The sequence below is a fragment of the Maylandia zebra genome, linkage group LG3 (assembly GCF_041146795.1).
Source record: "Maylandia zebra isolate NMK-2024a linkage group LG3, Mzebra_GT3a, whole genome shotgun sequence".
NCBI classification, from domain to species: Eukaryota; Metazoa; Chordata; class Actinopteri; order Cichliformes; family Cichlidae; genus Maylandia; species Maylandia zebra.
In genome coordinates, this window is record NC_135169.1 from 20,978,300 (window position 1) to 21,002,031 (window position 23,732).

At 47.0% G+C, this 23,732-nt stretch overlaps 21 non-coding genes across 21 annotated transcripts; all 21 read left to right on the forward strand.

Annotated features, from left to right (window-relative positions):
- Positions 1 to 666: 666 nt before the first annotated feature.
- trnas-gcu (transfer RNA serine (anticodon GCU)) lies at positions 667 to 748 on the forward strand. Its single transcript has one exon. It is a non-coding gene; the product is annotated as a tRNA-Ser (tRNA).
- A 637-nt stretch (positions 749 to 1,385) lies between these two features.
- Positions 1,386 to 1,458, forward strand: trnaa-agc (transfer RNA alanine (anticodon AGC)). Its single transcript has one exon. It is a non-coding gene; the product is annotated as a tRNA-Ala (tRNA).
- A 1,059-nt stretch (positions 1,459 to 2,517) lies between these two features.
- On the forward strand, positions 2,518 to 2,599 carry trnas-gcu (transfer RNA serine (anticodon GCU)). Its single transcript has one exon. It is a non-coding gene; the product is annotated as a tRNA-Ser (tRNA).
- A 637-nt stretch (positions 2,600 to 3,236) lies between these two features.
- On the forward strand, positions 3,237 to 3,309 carry trnaa-cgc (transfer RNA alanine (anticodon CGC)). Its single transcript has one exon. It is a non-coding gene; the product is annotated as a tRNA-Ala (tRNA).
- Positions 3,310 to 4,378: 1,069 nt separating this feature from the next.
- trnas-gcu (transfer RNA serine (anticodon GCU)) lies at positions 4,379 to 4,460 on the forward strand. Its single transcript has one exon. It is a non-coding gene; the product is annotated as a tRNA-Ser (tRNA).
- Positions 4,461 to 5,097: 637 nt separating this feature from the next.
- Positions 5,098 to 5,170, forward strand: trnaa-agc (transfer RNA alanine (anticodon AGC)). The gene has a single exon. It is a non-coding gene; the product is annotated as a tRNA-Ala (tRNA).
- A 1,059-nt stretch (positions 5,171 to 6,229) lies between these two features.
- trnas-gcu (transfer RNA serine (anticodon GCU)) lies at positions 6,230 to 6,311 on the forward strand. The gene has a single exon. It is a non-coding gene; the product is annotated as a tRNA-Ser (tRNA).
- A 637-nt stretch (positions 6,312 to 6,948) lies between these two features.
- On the forward strand, positions 6,949 to 7,021 carry trnaa-cgc (transfer RNA alanine (anticodon CGC)). The gene has a single exon. It is a non-coding gene; the product is annotated as a tRNA-Ala (tRNA).
- A 1,069-nt stretch (positions 7,022 to 8,090) lies between these two features.
- On the forward strand, positions 8,091 to 8,172 carry trnas-gcu (transfer RNA serine (anticodon GCU)). The gene has a single exon. It is a non-coding gene; the product is annotated as a tRNA-Ser (tRNA).
- A 637-nt stretch (positions 8,173 to 8,809) lies between these two features.
- trnaa-agc (transfer RNA alanine (anticodon AGC)) lies at positions 8,810 to 8,882 on the forward strand. The gene has a single exon. It is a non-coding gene; the product is annotated as a tRNA-Ala (tRNA).
- A 1,069-nt stretch (positions 8,883 to 9,951) lies between these two features.
- Positions 9,952 to 10,033, forward strand: trnas-gcu (transfer RNA serine (anticodon GCU)). The gene has a single exon. It is a non-coding gene; the product is annotated as a tRNA-Ser (tRNA).
- A 637-nt stretch (positions 10,034 to 10,670) lies between these two features.
- Positions 10,671 to 10,743, forward strand: trnaa-agc (transfer RNA alanine (anticodon AGC)). Its single transcript has one exon. It is a non-coding gene; the product is annotated as a tRNA-Ala (tRNA).
- Positions 10,744 to 11,812: 1,069 nt separating this feature from the next.
- trnas-gcu (transfer RNA serine (anticodon GCU)) lies at positions 11,813 to 11,894 on the forward strand. The gene has a single exon. It is a non-coding gene; the product is annotated as a tRNA-Ser (tRNA).
- A 637-nt stretch (positions 11,895 to 12,531) lies between these two features.
- Positions 12,532 to 12,604, forward strand: trnaa-agc (transfer RNA alanine (anticodon AGC)). The gene has a single exon. It is a non-coding gene; the product is annotated as a tRNA-Ala (tRNA).
- Positions 12,605 to 13,663: 1,059 nt separating this feature from the next.
- trnas-gcu (transfer RNA serine (anticodon GCU)) lies at positions 13,664 to 13,745 on the forward strand. The gene has a single exon. It is a non-coding gene; the product is annotated as a tRNA-Ser (tRNA).
- Positions 13,746 to 14,382: 637 nt separating this feature from the next.
- On the forward strand, positions 14,383 to 14,455 carry trnaa-cgc (transfer RNA alanine (anticodon CGC)). Its single transcript has one exon. It is a non-coding gene; the product is annotated as a tRNA-Ala (tRNA).
- Positions 14,456 to 15,524: 1,069 nt separating this feature from the next.
- trnas-gcu (transfer RNA serine (anticodon GCU)) lies at positions 15,525 to 15,606 on the forward strand. Its single transcript has one exon. It is a non-coding gene; the product is annotated as a tRNA-Ser (tRNA).
- A 2,488-nt stretch (positions 15,607 to 18,094) lies between these two features.
- trnaa-agc (transfer RNA alanine (anticodon AGC)) lies at positions 18,095 to 18,167 on the forward strand. The gene has a single exon. It is a non-coding gene; the product is annotated as a tRNA-Ala (tRNA).
- Positions 18,168 to 19,954: 1,787 nt separating this feature from the next.
- trnaa-agc (transfer RNA alanine (anticodon AGC)) lies at positions 19,955 to 20,027 on the forward strand. Its single transcript has one exon. It is a non-coding gene; the product is annotated as a tRNA-Ala (tRNA).
- Positions 20,028 to 21,085: 1,058 nt separating this feature from the next.
- Positions 21,086 to 21,167, forward strand: trnas-gcu (transfer RNA serine (anticodon GCU)). The gene has a single exon. It is a non-coding gene; the product is annotated as a tRNA-Ser (tRNA).
- A 637-nt stretch (positions 21,168 to 21,804) lies between these two features.
- Positions 21,805 to 21,877, forward strand: trnaa-agc (transfer RNA alanine (anticodon AGC)). Its single transcript has one exon. It is a non-coding gene; the product is annotated as a tRNA-Ala (tRNA).
- Positions 21,878 to 23,732: the final 1,855 nt, after the last annotated feature.

Here is a 23,732-nt window from a genome sequence, read left to right on the forward strand (position 1 = left end):
ATAAAGGGGTGATTTGTGACACCAGGATAGCAGCAGGTGTGAAAGGCAAGCTTTACAGGACGGTGGTGAGAACTGCTCTGATGTATTGTTTTATGACTGTGGCACGGAGGAAAAGACGAGAGGCCGAGATGGAGTTGTCAGAGTTGAAGATGGTAAGTTTTTTTATGTTGGGAGTGTCCAGGATGGAAAAAGATTAGAACTGACTATGTCAGAGGGACAGCTGGGGTTGAGCGGTTTGGAGACAAAGTTAGACCGGTAAGGCTGCGGTGGTTTGGAAATGTGCAGAGGAGGAAAATAAGATATACTGGGAAAAGGGTGTAAAATATGGAGCTGCTAGGCAGGAGGAAAAGAAAAATACAGAAGAGAAAGTTCATGGATCTAGTTGAGGAGGACATGAAGAGGGTTGCTGTGACAGAGGAGAATGCTAGGGGCAGGGTGAGATGGAGGCAGATGATCCACTCTGGCAACCCCCAAGAAGAACAGGCTCAAAGAAGAAGCCAGCATCACTCCAGGCTTCTACCAAAGTGTTACGCAGCCCCTCGTGGGGGATCTGGAGTAGATTTCCCTGCGTCGATACACTAGCGCTCAGCTCGCATTTTGTCCATCCAGACTACATGGTCACAGAATAAATTCCCAATTCTGCTGGCAAAGAAACTGCAGCCACGAGATGAGGTGGCCGAGAGGTTAAGGCGGTGGACTGCTAATCCATTGTGCTCTGCACGCGTGGGTTCGAATCCCATCCTCGTCGAGTCCTCTTTCTACTTATCTTAATGCATGTTGTGAGATTGGCTGCCAAAGTAGGCATGATGCAATACCTCAGCTCTTCTTTGGCTCAGTACTCCCTATAGTTCACCATGTGGTCTTGTTGCACAGGTCACGTTAAAGAGAATGGTCTGCTAATACAATGGCCAAAAGATACTTTGTTTCCAGAATAGTCAGTACTCCAAACGAACGCATGTGGCTTCCTTTGGCAAATGTTTATTTGCACGTCTCCTCTGAGTACCTTTCAGGTACTGTCAGGTTAACGCTGGCTTTAAACCTCATCAGTGTTTGTCCATCTGAGGTGATTGTCTCCCCTCTTACCTTCACAATACTGGCCCATGGCAGCCAAGAGTCACGCAGCAATGCCCCCAGTCCAGTCTGACATCTCTTTTTCTCCAGAAGCAGCTGAAAGGTGCTTCCACAAACGGTGACAGTCTCCCAGCATAATGTGTAGTGCCCAGACTAGAGTTGGTCCTTAATGTCTCGTATGCGCAGTGATTCTACCACGGGGTCTTGTTGTAGTTGGCATGCCCAGAAACCCATGAAGGCGAGGCGTCCTTTTTAGATCTGCCGGAGTTAAAGGTCCATATGACAAGATGAAGCTACAATCCCCAACCGACAAAGGGGAATTAGCTCAAATGGGAGAGCGCTCGCTTAGCATGCGAGAGGTAGCGGGATCGATACCCGCATTCTCCAGTGACCCTTTGCACATCCCCGAGATGCCCACCAGCAAATTCTGCATCCAATCCATTGGTTTTGTCTCATTATGTCTATGACTTTACTCATTATTCTCACTTTTCAAGGCTTTGTGTCATCACTTCAGGGAAGCATTCAAAGGAAAAGAAAAAGTAATGTTGTCGTGTAAATAAGAATGCTAGGGGTGCTAGACCAATGGCAAAGGAAAAGCCTTATAGTGAGTTCAAGGTGAGCCTTGACACTAAGCATGGAGAAAGGGACTTGTACCAATTGGTATGGCAGAGAGATGAAGCTGGAAAGGATGGACAGCAGTTTAAAGTCATTAAGGGTGGAAATGGTAATGTGCTAACAAGGGAAGGAGTACTTTGAAGGGAAGATGTGGGTGGAGACCAAATAAAGGGGTGATTTGTGACACCAGGATAGCAGCAGGTGTGAAAGGCAAGCTTTACAGGACGGTGGTGAGAACTGCTCTGATGTATTGTTTTATGACTGTGGCACGGAGGAAAAGACGAGAGGCCGAGATGGAGTTGTCAGAGTTGAAGATGGTAAGTTTTTTTATGTTGGGAGTGTCCAGGATGGAAAAAGATTAGAACTGACTATGTCAGAGGGACAGCTGGGGTTGAGCGGTTTGGAGACAAAGTTAGACCGGTAAGGCTGCGGTGGTTTGGAAATGTGCAGAGGAGGAAAATAAGATATACTGGGAAAAGGGTGTAAAATATGGAGCTGCTAGGCAGGAGGAAAAGAAAAATACAGAAGAGAAAGTTCATGGATCTAGTTGAGGAGGACATGAAGAGGGTTGCTGTGACAGAGGAGAATGCTAGGGGCAGGGTGAGATGGAGGCAGATGATCCACTCTGGCAACCCCCAAGAAGAACAGGCTCAAAGAAGAAGCCAGCATCACTCCAGGCTTCTACCAAAGTGTTACGCAGCCCCTCGTGGGGGATCTGGAGTAGATTTCCCTGCGTCGATACACTAGCGCTCAGCTCGCATTTTGTCCATCCAGACTACATGGTCACAGAATAAATTCCCAATTCTGCTGGCAAAGAAACTGCAGCAATGAGATGAGGTGGCCGAGAGGTTAAGGCGATGGACTGCTAATCCATTGTGCTCTGCACGCGTGGGTTCGAATCCCATCCTCGTCGAGTCCTCTTTCTACTTATCTTAATGCATGTTGTGAGATTGGCTGCCAAAGTAGGCATGATGCAATACCTCAGCTCTTCTTTGGCTCAGTACTCCCTATAGTTCACCATGTGGTCTTGTTGCACAGGTCACGTTAAAGAGAATGGTCTGCTAATACAATGGCCAAAAGATACTTTGTTTCCAGAATAGTCAGTGCTCCAAACGAACGCATGTGGCTTCCTTTGGCAAATGTTTATTTGCACGTCTCCTCTGAGTACCTTTCAGGTACTGTCAGGCTAACGCTGGCTTTAAAACTCATCAGTGTTTGTCCATCTGAGGTGATTGTCTCCCCTCTTACCTTCACAATACTGGCCCATGGCAGCCAAGAGTCACGCAGCAATGCCCCCAGTCCAGTCTGACATCTCTTTTTCTCCAGAAGCAGCTGAAAGGTGCTTCCACAAACGGTGACAGTCTCCCAGCATAATGTGTAGTGCCCAGACTAGAGTTGGTCCTTAATGTCTCGTATGCGCAGTGATTCTACCACGGGGTCTTGTTGTAGTTGGCATGCCCAGAAACCCATGAAGGCGAGGCGTCCTTTTTAGATCCCCCGGAGTTAAAGTTCCATATGACAAGATGAAGCTACAATCCCCAACCGACAAAGGGGAATTAGCTCAAATGGGAGAGCGCTCGCTTCGCATGCGAGAGGTAGCGGGATCGATACCCGCATTCTCCAGTGACCATTTGCACATCCCCGAGATGCTCACCAGCAGGTTCTGCATCCAATCCATTGGTTTTGTCTCATTATGTCTATGACTTTACTCATTATACTCACTTTTCAAGGCTTTGTGTCATCACTTCAGGGAAGCATTCAAAGGAAAAGGAAGGAAAAGAAAAAGTAATGTTGTCGTGTAAATAAGAATGCTAGGGGTGCTAGACCAATGGCAAAGGAAAAGCCTTATAGTGAGTTCAAGGTGAGCCTTGACACTAAGCATGGAGAAAGGGACTTGTACCAATTGGTATGGCAGAGAGATGAAGCTGGAAAGGATGGACAGCAGTTTAAAGTCATTAAGGGTGGAAATGGTAATGTGCTAACAAGGGAAGGAGTACTTTGAAGGGAAGATGTGGGTGGAGACCAAATAAAGGGGTGATTTGTGACACCAGGATAGCAGCAGGTGTGAAAGGCAAGCTTTACAGGACGGTGGTGAGAACTGCTCTGATGTATTGTTTTATGACTGTGGCACGGAGGAAAAGACGAGAGGCCGAGATGGAGTTGTCAGAGTTGAAGATGGTAAGTTTTTTTATGTTGGGAGTGTCCAGGATGGAAAAAGATTAGAACTGACTATGTCAGAGGGACAGCTGGGGTTGAGCGGTTTGGAGACAAAGTTAGACCGGTAAGGCTGCGGTGGTTTGGAAATGTGCAGAGGAGGAAAATAAGATATACTGGGAAAAGGGTGTAAAATATGGAGCTGCTAGGCAGGAGGAAAAGAAAAATACAGAAGAGAAAGTTCATGGATCTAGTTGAGGAGGACATGAAGAGGGTTGCTGTGACAGAGGAGAATGCTAGGGGCAGGGTGAGATGGAGGCAGATGATCCACTCTGGCAACCCCCAAGAAGAACAGGCTCAAAGAAGAAGCCAGCATCACTCCAGGCTTCTACCAAAGTGTTACGCAGCCCCTCGTGGGGGATCTGGAGTAGATTTCCCTGCGTCGATACACTAGCGCTCAGCTCGCATTTTGTCCATCCAGACTACATGGTCACAGAATAAATTCCCAATTCTGCTGGCAAAGAAACTGCAGCCACGAGATGAGGTGGCCGAGAGGTTAAGGCGATGGACTGCTAATCCATTGTGCTCTGCACGCGTGGGTTCGAATCCCATCCTCGTCGAGTCCTCTTTCTACTTATCTTAATGCATGTTGTGAGATTGGCTGCCAAAGTAGGCATGATGCAATACCTCAGCTCTTCTTTGGCTCAGTACTCCCTATAGTTCACCATGTGGTCTTGTTGCACAGGTCACGTTAAAGAGAATGGTCTGCTAATACAATGGCCAAAAGATACTTTGTTTCCAGAATAGTCAGTACTCCAAACGAACGCATGTGGCTTCCTTTGGCAAATGTTTATTTGCACGTCTCCTCTGAGTACCTTTCAGGTACTGTCAGGTTAACGCTGGCTTTAAACCTCATCAGTGTTTGTCCATCTGAGGTGATTGTCTCCCCTCTTACCTTCACAATACTGGCCCATGGCAGCCAAGAGTCACGCAGCAATGCCCCCAGTCCAGTCTGACATCTCTTTTTCTCCAGAAGCAGCTGAAAGGTGCTTCCACAAACGGTGACAGTCTCCCAGCATAATGTGTAGTGCCCAGACTAGAGTTGGTCCTTAATGTCTCGTATGCGCAGTGATTCTACCACGGGGTCTTGTTGTAGTTGGCATGCCCAGAAACCCATGAAGGCGAGGCGTCCTTTTTAGATCTGCCGGAGTTAAAGGTCCATATGACAAGATGAAGCTACAATCCCCAACCGACAAAGGGGAATTAGCTCAAATGGGAGAGCGCTCGCTTAGCATGCGAGAGGTAGCGGGATCGATACCCGCATTCTCCAGTGACCCTTTGCACATCCCCGAGATGCCCACCAGCAAATTCTGCATCCAATCCATTGGTTTTGTCTCATTATGTCTATGACTTTACTCATTATTCTCACTTTTCAAGGCTTTGTGTCATCACTTCAGGGAAGCATTCAAAGGAAAAGAAAAAGTAATGTTGTCGTGTAAATAAGAATGCTAGGGGTGCTAGACCAATGGCAAAGGAAAAGCCTTATAGTGAGTTCAAGGTGAGCCTTGACACTAAGCATGGAGAAAGGGACTTGTACCAATTGGTATGGCAGAGAGATGAAGCTGGAAAGGATGGACAGCAGTTTAAAGTCATTAAGGGTGGAAATGGTAATGTGCTAACAAGGGAAGGAGTACTTTGAAGGGAAGATGTGGGTGGAGACCAAATAAAGGGGTGATTTGTGACACCAGGATAGCAGCAGGTGTGAAAGGCAAGCTTTACAGGACGGTGGTGAGAACTGCTCTGATGTATTGTTTTATGACTGTGGCACGGAGGAAAAGACGAGAGGCCGAGATGGAGTTGTCAGAGTTGAAGATGGTAAGTTTTTTTATGTTGGGAGTGTCCAGGATGGAAAAAGATTAGAACTGACTATGTCAGAGGGACAGCTGGGGTTGAGCGGTTTGGAGACAAAGTTAGACCGGTAAGGCTGCGGTGGTTTGGAAATGTGCAGAGGAGGAAAATAAGATATACTGGGAAAAGGGTGTAAAATATGGAGCTGCTAGGCAGGAGGAAAAGAAAAATACAGAAGAGAAAGTTCATGGATCTAGTTGAGGAGGACATGAAGAGGGTTGCTGTGACAGAGGAGAATGCTAGGGGCAGGGTGAGATGGAGGCAGATGATCCACTCTGGCAACCCCCAAGAAGAACAGGCTCAAAGAAGAAGCCAGCATCACTCCAGGCTTCTACCAAAGTGTTACGCAGCCCCTCGTGGGGGATCTGGAGTAGATTTCCCTGCGTCGATACACTAGCGCTCAGCTCGCATTTTGTCCATCCAGACTACATGGTCACAGAATAAATTCCCAATTCTGCTGGCAAAGAAACTGCAGCAATGAGATGAGGTGGCCGAGAGGTTAAGGCGATGGACTGCTAATCCATTGTGCTCTGCACGCGTGGGTTCGAATCCCATCCTCGTCGAGTCCTCTTTCTACTTATCTTAATGCATGTTGTGAGATTGGCTGCCAAAGTAGGCATGATGCAATGCCTCAGTTCTTCTTTGGCTCAGTACTCCCTATAGTTCACCATGTGGTCTTGTTGCACAGGTCACGTTAAAGAGAATGGTCTGCTAATACAATGGCCAAAAGATACTTTGTTTCCAGAATAGTCAGTGCTCCAAACGAACGCATGTGTCTTCCTTTGGCAAATGTTTATTTGCACGTCTCCTCTGAGTACCTTTCAGGTACTGTCAGGTTAACGCTGGCTTTAAAACTCATCAGTGTTTGTCCATCTGAGGTGATTGTCTCCCCTCTTACCTTCACAATACTGGCCCATGGCAGCCAAGAGTCACGCAGCAATGCCCCCAGTCCAGTCTGACATCTCTTTTTCTCCAGAAGCAGCTGAAAGGTGCTTCCACAAACGGTGACAGTCTCCCAGCATAATGTGTAGTGCCCAGACTAGAGTTGGTCCTTAATGTCTCGTATGCGCAGTGATTCTACCACGGGGTCTTGTTGTAGTTGGCATGCCCAGAAACCCATGAAGGCGAGGCGTCCTTTTTAGATCCCCCGGAGTTAAAGTTCCATATGACAAGATGAAGCTACAATCCCCAACCGACAAAGGGGAATTAGCTCAAATGGGAGAGCGCTCGCTTCGCATGCGAGAGGTAGCGGGATCGATACCCGCATTCTCCAGTGACCATTTGCACATCCCCGAGATGCTCACCAGCAGGTTCTGCATCCAATCCATTGGTTTTGTCTCATTATGTCTATGACTTTACTCATTATACTCACTTTTCAAGGCTTTGTGTCATCACTTCAGGGAAGCATTCAAAGGAAAAGGAAGGAAAAGAAAAAGTAATGTTGTCGTGTAAATAAGAATGCTAGGGGTGCTAGACCAATGGCAAAGGAAAAGCCTTATAGTGAGTTCAAGGTGAGCCTTGACACTAAGCATGGAGAAAGGGACTTGTACCAATTGGTATGGCAGAGAGATGAAGCTGGAAAGGATGGACAGCAGTTTAAAGTCATTAAGGGTGGAAATGGTAATGTGCTAACAAGGGAAGGAGTACTTTGAAGGGAAGATGTGGGTGGAGACCAAATAAAGGGGTGATTTGTGACACCAGGATAGCAGCAGGTGTGAAAGGCAAGCTTTACAGGACGGTGGTGAGAACTGCTCTGATGTATTGTTTTATGACTGTGGCACGGAGGAAAAGACGAGAGGCCGAGATGGAGTTGTCAGAGTTGAAGATGATAAGTTTTTTTATGTTGGGAGTGTCCAGGATGGAAAAAGATTAGAACTGACTATGTCAGAGGGACAGCTGGGGTTGAGCGGTTTGGAGACAAAGTTAGACCGGTAAGGCTGCGGTGGTTTGGAAATGTGCAGAGGAGGAAAATAAGATATACTGGGAAAAGGGTGTAAAATATGGAGCTGCTAGGCAGGAGGAAAAGAAAAATACAGAAGAGAAAGTTCATGGATCTAGTTGAGGAGGACATGAAGAGGGTTGCTGTGACAGAGGAGAATGCTAGGGGCAGGGTGAGATGGAGGCAGATGATCCACTCTGGCAACCCCCAAGAAGAACAGGCTCAAAGAAGAAGCCAGCATCACTCCAGGCTTCTACCAAAGTGTTACGCAGCCCCTCGTGGGGGATCTGGAGTAGATTTCCCTGCGTCGATACACTAGCGCTCAGCTCGCATTTTGTCCATCCAGACTACATGGTCACAGAATAAATTCCCAATTCTGCTGGCAAAGAAACTGCAGCCACGAGATGAGGTGGCCGAGAGGTTAAGGCGATGGACTGCTAATCCATTGTGCTCTGCACGCGTGGGTTCGAATCCCATCCTCGTCGAGTCCTCTTTCTACTTATCTTAATGCATGTTGTGAGATTGGCTGCCAAAGTAGGCATGATGCAATGCCTCAGCTCTTCTTTGGCTCAGTACTCCCTATAGTTCACCATGTGGTCTTGTTGCACAGGTCACGTTAAAGAGAATGGTCTGCTAATACAATGGCCAAAAGATACTTTGTTTCCAGAATAGTCAGTGCTCCAAACGAACGCATGTGGCTTCCTTTGGCAAATGTTTATTTGCACGTCTCCTCTGAGTACCTTTCAGGTACTGTCAGGTTAACGCTGGCTTTAAACCTCATCAGTGTTTGTCCATCTGAGGTGATTGTCTCCCCTCTTACCTTCACAATACTGGCCCATGGCAGCCAAGAGTCACGCAGCAATGCCCCCAGTCCAGTCTGACATCTCTTTTTCTCCAGAAGCAGCTGAAAGGTGCTTCCACAAACGGTGACAGTCTCCCAGCATAATGTGTAGTGCCCAGACTAGAGTTGGTCCTTAATGTCTCGTATGCGCAGTGATTCTACCACGGGGTCTTGTTGTAGTTGGCATGCCCAGAAACCCATGAAGGCGAGGCGTCCTTTTTAGATCTGCCGGAGTTAAAGGTCCATATGACAAGATGAAGCTACAATCCCCAACCGACAAAGGGGAATTAGCTCAAATGGGAGAGCGCTCGCTTAGCATGCGAGAGGTAGCGGGATCGATACCCGCATTCTCCAGTGAACCTTTGCACATCCCCGAGATGCCCACCAGCAAATTCTGCATCCAATCCATTGGTTTTGTCTCATTATGTCTATGACTTTACTCATTATACTCACTTTTCAAGGCTTTGTGTCATCACTTCAGGGAAGCATTCAAAGGAAAAGGAAGGAAAAGAAAAAGTAATGTTGTCGTGTAAATAAGAATGCTAGGGGTGCTAGACCAATGGCAAAGGAAAAGCCTTATAGTGAGTTCAAGGTGAGCCTTGACACTAAGCATGGAGAAAGGGACTTGTACCAATTGGTATGGCAGAGAGATGAAGCTGGAAAGGATGGACAGCAGTTTAAAGTCATTAAGGGTGGAAATGGTAATGTGCTAACAAGGGAAGGAGTACTTTGAAGGGAAGATGTGGGTGGAGACCAAATAAAGGGGTGATTTGTGACACCAGGATAGCAGCAGGTGTGAAAGGCAAGCTTTACAGGACGGTGGTGAGAACTGCTCTGATGTATTGTTTTATGACTGTGGCACGGAGGAAAAGACGAGAGGCCGAGATGGAGTTGTCAGAGTTGAAGATGGTAAGTTTTTTTATGTTGGGAGTGTCCAGGATGGAAAAAGATTAGAACTGACTATGTCAGAGGGACAGCTGGGGTTGAGCGGTTTGGAGACAAAGTTAGACCGGTAAGGCTGCGGTGGTTTGGAAATGTGCAGAGGAGGAAAATAAGATATACTGGGAAAAGGGTGTAAAATATGGAGCTGCTAGGCAGGAGGAAAAGAAAAATACAGAAGAGAAAGTTCATGGATCTAGTTGAGGAGGACATGAAGAGGGTTGCTGTGACAGAGGAGAATGCTAGGGGCAGGGTGAGATGGAGGCAGATGATCCACTCTGGCAACCCCCAAGAAGAACAGGCTCAAAGAAGAAGCCAGCATCACTCCAGGCTTCTACCAAAGTGTTACGCAGCCCCTCGTGGGGGATCTGGAGTAGATTTCCCTGCGTCGATACACTAGCGCTCAGCTCGCATTTTGTCCATCCAGACTACATGGTCACAGAATAAATTCCCAATTCTGCTGGCAAAGAAACTGCAGCCACGAGATGAGGTGGCCGAGAGGTTAAGGCGATGGACTGCTAATCCATTGTGCTCTGCACGCGTGGGTTCGAATCCCATCCTCGTCGAGTCCTCTTTCTACTTATCTTAATGCATGTTGTGAGATTGGCTGCCAAAGTAGGCATGATGCAATGCCTCAGCTCTTCTTTGGCTCAGTACTCCCTATAGTTCACCATGTGGTCTTGTTGCACAGGTCACGTTAAAGAGAATGGTCTGCTAATACAATGGCCAAAAGATACTTTGTTTCCAGAATAGTCAGTGCTCCAAACGAACGCATGTGGCTTCCTTTGGCAAATGTTTATTTGCACGTCTCCTCTGAGTACCTTTCAGGTACTGTCAGGTTAACGCTGGCTTTAAACCTCATCAGTGTTTGTCCATCTGAGGTGATTGTCTCCCCTCTTACCTTCACAATACTGGCCGATGGCAGCCAAGAGTCACGCAGCAATGCCCCCAGTCCAGTCTGACATCTCTTTTTCTCCAGAAGCAGCTGAAAGGTGCTTCCACAAACGGTGACAGTCTCCCAGCATAATGTGTAGTGCCCAGACTAGAGTTGGTCCTTAATGTCTCGTATGCGCAGTGATTCTACCACGGGGTCTTGTTGTAGTTGGCATGCCCAGAATCCAATGAAGGCGAGGCGTCCTTTTTAGATCCGCCGGAGTTAAAGGTCCATATGACAAGATGAAGCTACAATCCCCAACCGTCAAAGGGGAATTAGCTCAAATGGGAGAGCGCTCGCTTAGCATGCGAGAGGTAGCGGGATCGATACCCGCATTCTCCAGTGACCCTTTGCACATCCCCGAGATGCCCACCAGCAAATTCTGCATCCAATCCATTGGTTTTGTCTCATTATGTCTATGACTTTACTCATTATACTCACTTTTCAAGGCTTTGTGTCATCACTTCAGGGAAGCATTCAAAGGAAAAGGAAGGAAAAGAAAAAGTAATGTTGTCGTGTAAATAAGAATGCTAGGGGTGCTAGACCAATGGCAAAGGAAAAGCCTTATAGTGAGTTCAAGGTGAGCCTTGACACTAAGCATGGAGAAAGGGACTTGTACCAATTGGTATGGCAGAGAGATGAAGCTGGAAAGGATGGACAGCAGTTTAAAGTCATTAAGGGTGGAAATGGTAATGTGCTAACAAGGGAAGGAGTACTTTGAAGGGAAGATGTGGGTGGAGACCAAATAAAGGGGTGATTTGTGACACCAGGATAGCAGCAGGTGTGAAAGGCAAGCTTTACAGGACGGTGGTGAGAACTGCTCTGATGTATTGTTTTATGACTGTGGCACGGAGGAAAAGACGAGAGGCCGAGATGGAGTTGTCAGAGTTGAAGATGGTAAGTTTTTTTATGTTGGGAGTGTCCAGGATGGAAAAAGATTAGAACTGACTATGTCAGAGGGACAGCTGGGGTTGAGCGGTTTGGAGACAAAGTTAGACCGGTAAGGCTGCGGTGGTTTGGAAATGTGCAGAGGAGGAAAATAAGATATACTGGGAAAAGGGTGTAAAATATGGAGCTGCTAGGCAGGAGGAAAAGAAAAATACAGAAGAGAAAGTTCATGGATCTAGTTGAGGAGGACATGAAGAGGGTTGCTGTGACAGAGGAGAATGCTAGGGGCAGGGTGAGATGGAGGCAGATGATCCACTCTGGCAACCCCCAAGAAGAACAGGCTCAAAGAAGAAGCCAGCATCACTCCAGGCTTCTACCAAAGTGTTACGCAGCCCCTCGTGGGGGATCTGGAGTAGATTTCACTGCGTCGATACACTAGCGCTCAGCTCGCATTTTGTCCATCCAGACTACATGGTCACAGAATAAATTCCCAATTCTGCTGGCAAAGAAACTGCAGCCATGAGATGAGGTGGCCGAGAGGTTAAGGCGATGGACTGCTAATCCATTGTGCTCTGCACGCGTGGGTTCGAATCCCATCCTCGTCGAGTCCTCTTTCTACTTATCTTAATGCATGTTGTGAGATTGGCTGCCAAAGTAGGCATGATGCAATGCCTCAGCTCTTCTTTGGCTCAGTACTCCCTATAGTTCACCATGTGGTCTTGTTGCACAGGTCACGTTAAAGAGAATGGTCTGCTAATACAATGGCCAAAAGATACTTTGTTTCCAGAATAGTCAGTGCTCCAAACGAACGCATGTGGCTTCCTTTGGCAAATGTTTATTTGCACGTCTCCTCTGAGTACCTTTCAGGTACTGTCAGGTTAACGCTGGCTTTAAACCTCATCAGTGTTTGTCCATCTGAGGTGATTGTCTCCCCTCTTACCTTCACAATACTGGCCCATGGCAGCCAAGAGTCACGCAGCAATGCCCCCAGTCCAGTCTGACATCTCTTTTTCTCCAGAAGCAGCTGAAAGGTGCTTCCACAAATGGTGACAGTCTCCCAGCATAATGTGTAGTGCCCAGACTGGAGTTGGTCCTTAATGTCTCGTATGCGCAGTGATTCTACCACGGGGTCTTGTTGTAGTTGGCATGCCCAGAAACCCATGAAGGCGAGGCGTCCTTTTTAGATCTGCCGGAGTTAAAGGTCCATATGACAAGATGAAACTACAATCCCCAACCGACAAAGGGGAATTAGCTCAAATGGGAGAGCGCTCGCTTAGCATGCGAGAGGTAGCGGGATCGATACCCGCATTCTCCAGTGACCCTTTGCACATCCCCGAGATGCCCACCAGCAAATTCTGCATCCAATCCATTGGTTTTGTCTCATTATGTCTATGACTTTACTCATTATTCTCACTTTTCAAGGCTTTGTGTCATCACTTCAGGGAAGCATTCAAAGGAAAAGAAAAAGTAATGTTGTCGTGTAAATAAGAATGCTAGGGGTGCTAGACCAATGGCAAAGGAAAAGCCTTATAGTGAGTTCAAGGTGAGCCTTGACACTAAGCATGGAGAAAGGGACTTGTACCAATTGGTATGGCAGAGAGATGAAGCTGGAAAGGATGGACAGCAGTTTAAAGTCATTAAGGGTGGAAATGGTAATGTGCTAACAAGGGAAGGAGTACTTTGAAGGGAAGATGTGGGTGGAGACCAAATAAAGGGGTGATTTGTGACACCAGGATAGCAGCAGGTGTGAAAGGCAAGCTTTACAGGACGGTGGTGAGAACTGCTCTGATGTATTGTTTTATGACTGTGGCACGGAGGAAAAGACGAGAGGCCGAGATGGAGTTGTCAGAGTTGAAGATGGTAAGTTTTTTTATGTTGGGAGTGTCCAGGATGGAAAAAGATTAGAACTGACTATGTCAGAGGGACAGCTGGGGTTGAGCGGTTTGGAGACAAAGTTAGACCGGTAAGGCTGCGGTGGTTTGGAAATGTGCAGAGGAGGAAAATAAGATATACTGGGAAAAGGGTGTAAAATATGGAGCTGCTAGGCAGGAGGAAAAGAAAAATACAGAAGAGAAAGTTCATGGATCTAGTTGAGGAGGACATGAAGAGGGTTGCTGTGACAGAGGAGAATGCTAGGGGCAGGGTGAGATGGAGGCAGATGATCCAATCTGGCAACCCCCAAGAAGAACAGGCTCAAAGAAGAAGCCAGCATCACTCCAGGCTTCTACCAAAGTGTTACGCAGCCCCTCGTGGGGGATCTGGAGTAGATTTCACTGCGTCGATACACTAGCGCTCAGCTCGCATTTTGTCCATCCACACTACATGGTCACAGAATAAATTCCCAATTCTGCTGGCAAAGTAACTGCAGCAATGAGATGAGGTGGCCGAGAGGTTAAGGCGATGGACTGCTAATCCATTGTGCTCTGCACGCGTGGGTTCGAATCCCATCCTCGTCGAGTCCTCTTTCTACTTATCTTAATGCATGTTGTGAGATTGGCTGCCAAAGTAGGCATGATGCAATGCCTCAGCTCTTCTTTGGCTCAGTACTCCCTATAGTTCACCATGTGGTCTTGTTGCACAGGTCACGTTAAAGAGAATGGTCTGCTAATACAATGGCCAAAAGATACTTTGTTTCCAGAATAGTCAGTGCTCCAAACGAACGCATGTGGCTTCCTTTGGCAAATGTTTATTTGCACGTCTCCTCTGAGTACCTTTCAGGTACTGTCAGGTTAACGCTGGCTTTAAACCTCATCAGTGTTTGTCCATCTGAGGTGATTTTCTCCCCTCTTACCTTCACAATACTGGCCGATGGCAGCCAAGAGTCACGCAGCAATGCCCCCAGTCCAGTCTGACATCTCTTTTTCTCCAGAAGCAGCTGAAAGGTGCTTCCACAAACGGTGACAGTCTCCCAGCATAATGTGTAGTGCCCAGACTAGAGTTGGTCCTTAATGTCTCGTATGCGCAGTGATTCTACCACGGGGTCTTGTTGTAGTTGGCATGCCCAGAAACCCATGAAGGCGAGGCGTCCTTTTTAGATCCCCCGGAGTTAAAGTTCCATATGACAAGATGAAGCTACAATCCCCAACCGACAAAGGGGAATTAGCTCAAATGGGAGAGCGCTCGCTTCGCATGCGAGAGGTAGCGGGATCGATACCCGCATTCTCCAGTGACCATTTGCACATCCCCGAGATGCTCACCAGCAGGTTCTGCATCCAATCCATTGGTTTTGTCTCATTATGTCTATGACTTTACTCATTATACTCACTTTTCAAGGCTTTGTGTCATCACTTCAGGGAAGCATTCAAAGGAAAAGGAAGGAAAAGAAAAAGTAATGTTGTCGTGTAAATAAGAATGCTAGGGGTGCTAGACCAATGGCAAAGGAAAAGCCTTATAGTGAGTTCAAGGTGAGCCTTGACACTAAGCATGGAGAAAGGGACTTGTACCAATTGGTATGGCAGAGAGATGAAGCTGGAAAGGATGGACAGCAGTTTAAAGTCATTAAGGGTGGAAATGGTAATGTGCTAACAAGGGAAGGAGTACTTTGAAGGGAAGATGTGGGTGGAGACCAAATAAAGGGGTGATTTGTGACACCAGGATAGCAGCAGGTGTGAAAGGCAAGCTTTACAGGACGGTGGTGAGAACTGCTCTGATGTATTGTTTTATGACTGTGGCACGGAGGAAAAGACGAGAGGCCGAGATGGAGTTGTCAGAGTTGAAGATGGTAAGTTTTTTTATGTTGGGAGTGTCCAGGATGGAAAAAGATTAGAACTGACTATGTCAGAGGGACAGCTGGGGTTGAGCGGTTTGGAGACAAAGTTAGACCGGTAAGGCTGCGGTGGTTTGGAAATGTGCAGAGGAGGAAAATAAGATATACTGGGAAAAGGGTGTAAAATATGGAGCTGCTAGGCAGGAGGAAAAGAAAAATACAGAAGAGAAAGTTCATGGATCTAGTTGAGGAGGACATGAAGAGGGTTGCTGTGACAGAGGAGAATGCTAGGGGCAGGGTGAGATGGAGGCAGATGATCCACTCTGGCAACCCCCAAGAAGAACAGGCTCAAAGAAGAAGCCAGCATCACTCCAGGCTTCTACCAAAGTGTTACGCAGCCCCTCGTGGGGGATCTGGAGTAGATTTCCCTGCGTCGATACACTAGCGCTCAGCTCGCATTTTGTCCATCCAGACTACATGGTCACAGAATAAATTCCCAATTCTGCTGGCAAAGAAACTGCAGCAATGAGATGAGGTGGCCGAGAGGTTAAGGCGGTGGACTGCTAATCCATTGTGCTCTGCACGCGTGGGTTCGAATCCCATCCTCGTCGAGTCCTCTTTCTACTTATCTTAATGCATGTTGTGAGATTGGCTGCCAAAGTAGGCATGATGCAATGCCTCAGCTCTTCTTTGGCTCAGTACTCCCTATAGTTCACCATGTGGTCTTGTTACACAGGTCACGTTAAAGAGAATGGTCTGCTAATACAATGGCCAAAAGATACTTTGTTTCCAGAATAGTCAGTACTCCAAACGAACGCATGTGGCTTCCTTTGGCAAATGTTTATTTGCACGTCTCCTCTGAGTACCTTTCAGGTACTGTCAGGTTAACGCTGGCTTTAAACCTCATCAGTGTTTGTCCATCTGAGGTGATTGTCTCCCCTCTTACCTTCACAATACTGGCCCATGGCAGCCAAGAGTCACGCAGCAATGCCCCCAGTCCAGTCTGACATCTCTTTTTCTCCAGAAGCAGCTGAAAGGTGCTTCCACAAACGGTGACAGTCTCCCAGCATAATGTGTAGTGCCCAGACTAGAGTTGGTCCTTAATGTCTCGTATGCGCAGTGATTCTACCACGGGGTCTTGTTGTAGTTGGCATGCCCAGAAACCCATGAAGGCGAGGCGTCCTTTTTAGATCTGCCGGAGTTAAAGGTCCATATGACAAGATGAAACTACAATCCCCAACCGACAAAGGGGAATTAGCTCAAATGGGAGAGTGCTCGCTTAGCATGCGAGAGGTAGCGGGATCGATACCCGCATTCTCCAGTGACCCTTTGCACATCCCCGAGATGCCCACCAGCAAATTCTGCATCCAATCCATTGGTTTTGTCTCATTATGTCTATGACTTTACTCATTATTCTCACTTTTCAAGGCTTTGTGTCATCACTTCAGGGAAGCATTCAAAGGAAAAGAAAAAGTAATGTTGTCGTGTAAATAAGAATGCTAGGGGTGCTAGACCAATGGCAAAGGAAAAGCCTTATAGTGAGTTCAAGGTGAGCCTTGACACTAAGCATGGAGAAAGGGACTTGTACCAATTGGTATGGCAGAGAGATGAAGCTGGAAAGGATGGACAGCAGTTTAAAGTCATTAAGGGTGGAAATGGTAATGTGCTAACAAGGGAAGGAGTACTTTGAAGGGAAGATGTGGGTGGAGACCAAATAAAGGGGTGATTTGTGACACCAGGATAGCAGCAGGTGTGAAAGGCAAGCTTTACAGGACGGTGGTGAGAACTGCTCTGATGTATTGTTTTATGACTGTGGCACGGAGGAAAAGACGAGAGGCCGAGATGGAGTTGTCAGAGTTGAAGATGGTAAGTTTTTTTATGTTGGGAGTGTCCAGGATGGAAAAAGATTAGAACTGACTATGTCAGAGGGACAGCTGGGGTTGAGCGGTTTGGAGACAAAGTTAGACCGGTAAGGCTGCGGTGGTTTGGAAATGTGCAGAGGAGGAAAATAAGATATACTGGGAAAAGGGTGTAAAATATGGAGCTGCTAGGCAGGAGGAAAAGAAAAATACAGAAGAGAAAGTTCATGGATCTAGTTGAGGAGGACATGAAGAGGGTTGCTGTGACAGAGGAGAATGCTAGGGGCAGGGTGAGATGGAGGCAGATGATCCACTCTGGCAACCCCCAAGAAGAACAGGCTCAAAGAAGAAGCCAGCATCACTCCAGGCTTCTACCAAAGTGTTACGCAGCCCCTCGTGGGGGATCTGGAGTAGATTTCCCTGCGTCGATACACTAGCGCTCAGCTCGCATTTTGTCCATCCAGACTACATGGTCACAGAATAAATTCCCAATTCTGCTGGCAAAGAAACTGCAGCAATGAGATGAGGTGGCCGAGAGGTTAAGGAGATGGACTGCTAATCCATTGTGCTCTGCACGCGTGGGTTCGAATCCCATCCTCGTCGAGTCCTCTTTCTACTTATCTTAATGCATGTTGTGAGATTGGCTGCCAAAGTAGGCATGATGCAATGCCTCAGCTCTTCTTTGGCTCAGTACTCCCTATAGTTCACCATGTGGTCTTGTTGCACAGGTCACGTTAAAGAGAATGGTCTGCTAATACAATGGCCAAAAGATACTTTGTTTCCAGAATAGTCAGTGCTCCAAACGAACGCATGTGGCTTCCTTTGGCAAATGTTTATTTGCACGTCTCCTCTGAGTACCTTTCAGGTACTGTCAGGCTAACGCTGGCTTTAAACCTCATCAGTGTTTGTCCATCTGAGGTGATTGTCTCCCCTCTTACCTTCACAATACTGGCCCATGGCAGCCAAGAGTCACGCAGCAATGCCCCCAGTCCAGTCTGACATCTCTTTTTCTCCAGAAGCAGCTGAAAGGTGCTTCCACAAACGGTGACAGTCTCCCAGCATAATGTGTAGTGCCCAGACTAGAGTTGGTCCTTAATGTCTCGTATGCGCAGTGATTCTACCACGGGGTCTTGTTGTAGTTGGCATGCCCAGAAACCCATGAAGGCGAGGCGTCCTTTTTAGATCTGCCGGAGTTAAAGGTCCATATGACAAGATGAAGCTACAATCCCCAACCGACAAAGGGGAATTAGCTCAAATGGGAGAGCGCTCGCTTAGCATGCGAGAGGTAGCGGGATCGATACCCGCATTCTCCAGTGACCCTTTGCACATCCCCGAGATGCCCACCAGCAAATTCTGCATCCAATCCATTGGTTTTGTCTCATTATGTCTATGACTTTACTCATTATACTCACTTTTCAGGGCTTTGTGTCATCACTTCAGGGAAGCATTCAAAGGAAAAGGAAGGAAAAGAAAAAGTAATGTTGTCGTGTAAATAAGAATGCTAGGGGTGCTAGACCAATGGCAAAGGAAAAGCCTTATAGTGAGTTCAAGGTGAGCCTTGACACTAAGCATGGAGAAAGGGACTTGTACCAATTGGTATGGCAGAGAGATGAAGCTGGAAAGGATGGACAGCAGTTTAAAGTCATTAAGGGTGGAAATGGTAATGTGCTAACAAGGGAAGGAGTACTTTGAAGGGAAGATGTGGGTGGAGACCAAATAAAGGGGTGATTTGTGACACCAGGATAGCAGCAGGTGTGAAAGGCAAGCTTTACAGGACGGTGGTGAGAACTGCTCTGATGTATTGTTTTATGACTGTGGCACGGAGGAAAAGACGAGAGGCCGAGATGGAGTTGTCAGAGTTGAAGATGGTAAGTTTTTTTATGTTGGGAGTGTCCAGGATGGAAAAAGATTAGAACTGACTATGTCAGAGGGACAGCTGGGGTTGAGCGGTTTGGAGACAAAGTTAGACCGGTAAGGCTGCGGTGGTTTGGAAATGTGCAGAGGAGGAAAATAAGATATACTGGGAAAAGGGTGTAAAATATGGAGCTGCTAGGCAGGAGGAAAAGAAAAATACAGAAGAGAAAGTTCATGGATCTAGTTGAGGAGGACATGAAGAGGGTTGCTGTGACAGAGGAGAATGCTAGGGGCAGGGTGAGATGGAGGCAGATGATCCACTCTGGCAACCCCCAAGAAGAACAGGCTCAAAGAAGAAGCCAGCATCACTCCAGGCTTCTACCAAAGTGTTACGCAGCCCCTCGTGGGGGATGTGGAGTAGATTTCACTGCGTCGATACACTAGCGCTCAGCTCGCATTTTGTCCATCCAGACTACATGGTCACAGAATAAATTCCCAATTCTGCTGGCAAAGAAGCTGCAGCCACGAGATTAGGTGGCCGAGAGGTTAAGGCGATGGACTGCTAATCCATTGTGCTCTGCACGCGTGGGTTCGAATCCCATCCTCGTCGAGTCCTCTTTCTACTTATCTTAATGCATGTTGTGAGATTGGCTGCCAAAGTAGCATGATGCAATGCCTCAGCTCTTCTTTGGCTCAGTACTCCCTATAGTTCACCATGTGGTCTTGTTGCACAGGTCACGTTAAAGAGAATGGTCTGCTAATACAATGGCCAAAAGATACTTTGTTTCCAGAATAGTCAGTGCTCCAAACGAACGCATGTGGCTTCCTTTGGCAAATGTTTATTTGCACGTCTCCTCTGAGTACCTTTCAGGTACTGTCAGGTTAACGCTGGCTTTAAACCTCATCAGTGTTTGTCCATCTGAGGTGATTGTCTCCCCTCTTACCTTCACAATACTGGCCGATGGCAGCCAAGAGTCACGCAGCAATGCCCCCAGTCCAGTCTGACATCTCTTTTTCTCCAGAAGCAGCTGAAAGGTGCTTCCACAAACGGTGACAGTCTCCCAGCATAATGTGTAGTGCCCAGACTAGAGTTGGTCCTTAATGTCTCGTATGCGCAGTGATTCTACCACGGGGTCTTGTTGTAGTTGGCATGCCCAGAAACCAATGAAGGCGAGGCGTCCTTTTTAGATCCGCCGGAGATAAAGGTCCATATGACAAGATGAAGCTACAATCCCCAACCGTCAAAGGGGAATTAGCTCAAATGGGAGAGCGCTCGCTTAGCATGCGAGAGGTAGCGGGATCGATACCCGCATTCTCCAGTGACCCTTTGCACACCCCCGAGATGCCCACCAGCAAATTCTGCATCCAATCCATTGGTTTTGTCTCATTATGTCTATGACTTTACTCATTATACTCACTTTTCAAGGCTTTGTGTCATCACTTCAGGGAAGCATTCAAAGGAAAAGAAAAAGTAATGTTGTCGTGTAAATAAGAATGCTAGGGGTGCTAGACCAATGGCAAAGGAAAAGCCTTATAGTGAGTTCAAGGTGAGCCTTGACACTAAGCATGGAGAAAGGGACTTGTACCAATTGGTATGGCAGAGAGATGAAGCTGGAAAGGATGGACAGCAGTTTAAAGTCATTAAGGGTGGAAATGGTAATGTGCTAACAAGGGAAGGAGTACTTTGAAGGGAAGATGTGGGTGGAGACCAAATAAAGGGGTGATTGTGACACCAGGATAGCAGCAGGTGTGAAAGGCAAGCTTTACAGGACGGTGGTGAGAACTGCTCTGATGTATTGTTTTATGACTGTGGCACGGAGGAAAAGACGAGAGGCCGAGATGGAGTTGTCAGAGCTGAAGATGGTAAGTTTTTTTATGTTGGGAGTGTCCAGGATGGAAAAAGATTAGAACTGACTATGTCAGAGGGACAGCTGCGGTTGAGCGGTTTGGAGACAAAGTTAGACCGGTAAGGCTGCGGTGGTTTGGAAATGTGCAGAGGAGGAAAATAAGATATACTGGGAAAAGGGTGTAAAATATGGAGCTGCTAGGCAGGAGGAAAAGAAAAATACAGAAGAGAAAGTTCATGGATCTAGTTGAGGAGGACATGAAGAGGGTTGCTGTGACAGAGGAGAATGCTAGGGGCAGGGTGAGATGGAGGCAGATGATCCACTCTGGCAACCCCCAAGAAGAACAGGCTCAAAGAAGAAGCCAGCATCACTCCAGGCTTCTACCAAAGTGTTACGCAGCCCCTCGTGGGGGATCTGGAGTAGATTTCCCTGCGTCGATACACTAGCGCTCAGCTCGCATTTTGTCCATCCACACTACATGGTCACAGAATAAATTCCTAATTCTGCTGGCAAAGAAACTGCAGCCACGAGATGAGGTGGCCGAGAGGTTAAGGCGATGGACTGCTAATCCATTGTGCTCTGCACGTGTGGGTTCGAATCCCATCCTCGTCGAGTCCTCTTTCTACTTATCTTAATGCATGTTGTGAGATTGGCTGCCAAAGTAGGCATGATGCAATGCCTCAGCTCTTCTTTGGCTCAGTACTCCCTATAGTTCACCATGTGGTCTTGTTGCACAGGTCACGTTAAAGAGAATGGTCTGCTAATACAATGGCCAAAAGATACTTTGTTTCCAGAATAGTCAGTGCTCCAAACGAACGCATGTGGCTTCCTTTGGCAAATGTTTATTTGCACGTCTCCTCTGAGTACCTTTCAGGTACTGTCAGGTTAACGCTGGCTTTAAACCTCATCAGTGTTTGTCCATCTGAGGTGATTGTCTCCCCTCTTACCTTCACAATACTGGCCCATGGCAGCCAAGAGTCACGCAGCAATGCCCCCAGTCCAGTCTGACATCTCTTTTTCTCCAGAAGCAGCTGAAAGGTGCTTCCACAAACGGTGACAGTCTCCCAGCATAATGTGTAGTGCCCAGACTAGAGTTGGTCCTTAATGTCTCGTATGCGCAGTGATTCTACCACGGGGTCTTGTTGTAGTTGGCATGCCCAGAAACCAATGAAGGCGAGGTGTCCTTTTTAGATCCGCCGGAGTTAAAGGTCCATATGACAAGATGAAGCTACAATCCCCAACCGTCAAAGGGGAATTAGCTCAAATGGGAGAGCGCTCGCTTAGCATGCGAGAGGTAGCGGGATCGATACCCGCATTCTCCAGTGACCCTTTGCATATCCCTGAGATGCTCACCAGCAAATTCTGCATCCAATCCATTGGTTTTGTCTCATTATGTCTATGACTTTACTCATTATACTCACTTTTCAAGGCTTTGTGTCATCACTTCAGGGAAGCATTCAAAGGAAAAGGAAGGAAAAGAAAAAGTAATGTTGTCGTGTAAATAAGAATGCTAGGGGTGCTAGACCAATGGCAAAGGAAAAGCCTTATAGTGAGTTCAAGGTGAGCCTTGACACTAAGCATGGAGAAAGGGACTTGTACCAATTGGTATGGCAGAGAGATGAAGCTGGAAAGGATGGACAGCAGTTTAAAGTCATTAAGGGTGGAAATGGTAATGTGCTAACAAGGGAAGGAGTACTTTGAAGGGAAGATGTGGGTGGAGACCAAATAAAGGGGTGATTGTGACACCAGGATAGCAGCAGGTGTGAAAGGCAAGCTTTACAGGACGGTGGTGAGAACTGCTCTGATGTATTGTTTTATGACTGTGGCACGGAGGAAAAGACGAGAGGCCGAGATGGAGTTGTCAGAGTTGAAGATGGTAAGTTTTTTTATGTTGGGAGTGTCCAGGATGGAAAAAGATTAGAACTGACTATGTCAGAGGGACAGCTGGGGTTGAGCGGTTTGGAGACAAAGTTAGACCGGTAAGGCTGCGGTGGTTTGGAAATGTGCAGAGGAGGAAAATAAGATATACTGGGAAAAGGGTGTAAAATATGGAGCTGCTAGGCAGGAGGAAAAGAAAAATACAGAAGAGAAAGTTCATGGATCTAGTTGAGGAGGACATGAAGAGGGTTGCTGTGACAGAGGAGAATGCTAGGGGCAGGGTGAGATGGAGGCAGATGATCCACTCTGGCAACCCCCAAGAAGAACAGGCTCAAAGAAGAAGCCAGCATCACTCCAGGCTTCTACCAAAGTGTTACGCAGCCCCTCGTGGGGGATCTGGAGTAGATTTCCCTGCGTCGATACACTAGCGCTCAGCTCGCATTTTGTCCATCCAGACTACATGGTCACAGAATAAATTCCCAATTTGTCCATCTGAGGTGATTGTCTCCCCTCTTACCTTCACAATACTGGCCGATGGCAGCCAAGAGTCACGCAGCAATGCCCCCAGTCCAGTCTGACATCTCTTTTTCTCCAGAAGCAGCTGAAAGGTGCTTCCACAAACGGTGACAGTCTCCCAGCATAATGTGTAGTGCCCAGACTAGAGTTGGTCCTTAATGTCTCGTATGCGCAGTGATTCTACCACGGGGTCTTGTTGTAGTTGGCATGCCCAGAAACCCATGAAGGCGAGGCGTCCTTTTTAGAGCCACCGGAGTTAAAGGTCCATATGACAAGATGAAGCTACAATCCCCAACCGAAAAAGGGGAATTAGCTCAAATGGGAGCGCGCTCGCTTCGCATGCGAGAGGTAGCGGGATCGATACCCGCATTCTCCAGTGACCCTTTGCACATCCCCGAGATGCCCCCCAGCAAATTCTGTAGCCAATCCATTGGTTTTGTCTCATTATGTCTATGACTTTACTCATTATACTCACTTTTCAAGGCTTTGTGTCATCACTTCAGGGAAGCATTCAAAGGAAAAGAAAAAGTAATGTTGTCGTGTAAATAAGAATAGAATAGAATAGAATAGAATTCAACTTTATTGTCATTGCACATGCACAGGTACAGGGCAACGAAATGCAGTTTGCATCCATCCAGAAGTGCTTTAGTGATATAGATATATTACAATATATATTAGCAATAATATAGATATGTGAGTATATTACAGAAATGGGTCTATTATGGTATGTTATAATGTACACGGTATGAAGTATGTTGTGAATATTCTATAACTATAAGTATG